Raw genomic sequence first — 1730 nt, 5'->3', positions numbered from 1 at the left:
TAAGAAAGATGCCTTTGCTGGCGGCCCGACCTTGGATCAGTCTTCTTGTTGAGGGCCTCAACCAGCGGTTTGTGGTCCGTAAATAAAGTGAAGGGCCGGGCTTCCAGGAAATGTTTGAAGTGGTCCACGGTCAGAAATGAGGCCAGCAACTCCCGGTCAAACGTAGAATAATTGACTTCAGCCCCCCCAAGTTTGTGGCTATAAAAGGCAACGGGCTGCCAGTGGTCGCCAAGTCGTTGTTCAAGCACTCCTCCCACGGCCTTGTCTGAAGCGTCTGTGGTGACGGCAAGGGGAGCGTTGGGGGATAGGTGAAAAGTAAGTGTCATGGCGGCCAAAGACGATTTGAGGGCTTTGAAAGCCAAATCCATGGGCAAAGGCCAAGACCATGATTTAGATTGCTCGCAGGAAATGACATGGTCCGTTAAGGGTGCGATCAGCCCAGAGGCCATCGGCAAGAAGCGGCGGTAATAATTTACAAGCCCAATAAATCGTTGGAGGCCTTTAACATTGGAGGGTGAAGGGAAGTCGACCAAGGCTGACACTTTGGTGTTTGAGATGGCCAAGAAAGATGAGGGAGGGAACAGCAATTTCACATATGGAAACATTCAACGCCATTCCAGCACAAGACAAACAATCAAAAATCAATGAAAGATGAGTGCGATGCTCTACCAGGGAATTGCTCCAGATTAATATGTTGTCTACATACACAAACGCATTAGGAACATCACCAAGGAAACGTTTGACCAGCGTTACGCAATCCAAAAGGGGTCCTAAGAAATTCCCACAGACCAAATGGATTTGATATTGTTAGAAATTGAGCTAGCCAAGATGCCGTTGATTTGAGGAACAGGGTAAGAATCTGGAACAGTGACGGCGTTGACGCGACGACAATCGCCACATGGGCGCCATGTACCATCTTTTTGGGGGACCATGTGTAGAGGGCTAGCCCACGGACTCGACCAACGACGGACAACCCCTAATTGTTCTAGCTCAAGAAAATGTTCTTTGGTCGAGGTAAGTTTATGAGGGGCTAAAGGACGTGGGTGAGATGGGAGCAAAGGTCCAGTTTTATTGATCCAATGGGACATACCATGAGCAGGTTGGGCCAACGAGAAGTTGGGGGTGGACAGGGCTGGGTAGAGTTGGAGCAGCGTAGTGAACGGATCAAGTGGATCAACCCTGACATTGTGGAGAAAAGCGGCCGGGCCACCGATAAGGGGAGCTGCAACTGAGAGGTCGGGGTAACGAAGACAAGAACCAGACATGTCCAATAGAAGATCATGTAGAAGAAAATCTGCGCCAAGGATCGGGGAGGCCACGTCGGCCAAAAGAAAACAAGGACAGATACAGATTTGGCGCGAAGGTTGATGTCGATGCGGGATGTCCCATAAACAGGAATGACAAAGTCATTGGCTGCTCTGAGATGAAAAATGGGCTGACCCAAGGACCGTGTAGGAATCAAGGAGTTTGTTGATCCAGAATCCACCAACCATGTGTGGTTGCTTGAAGGAAGATACAGAAGCTGAGGCAAGATGATGGGGTGGTTTGATTGGTCGACGATGGTTGGGGCGGCCACCACTTGGGCTGACCACCGGGTTAGTTTTTTGAAGAGTGTTTACACCCAGGTCGACATTTATTTGCTTTGGTGTCATATCGATCATGGTACCAACAAATACCGGCGTCGTTGAGGCCATTCTTATCAAAATCGTTTTGAGGAGGCAAGAGAAGTT

This window comes from Tigriopus californicus, chromosome 9 (assembly GCF_007210705.1).
Source record: "Tigriopus californicus strain San Diego chromosome 9, Tcal_SD_v2.1, whole genome shotgun sequence".
Lineage (NCBI taxonomy): Eukaryota > Metazoa > Arthropoda > Copepoda > Harpacticoida > Harpacticidae > Tigriopus > Tigriopus californicus.
Note: the sequence above shows the minus strand (reverse complement) of the source record.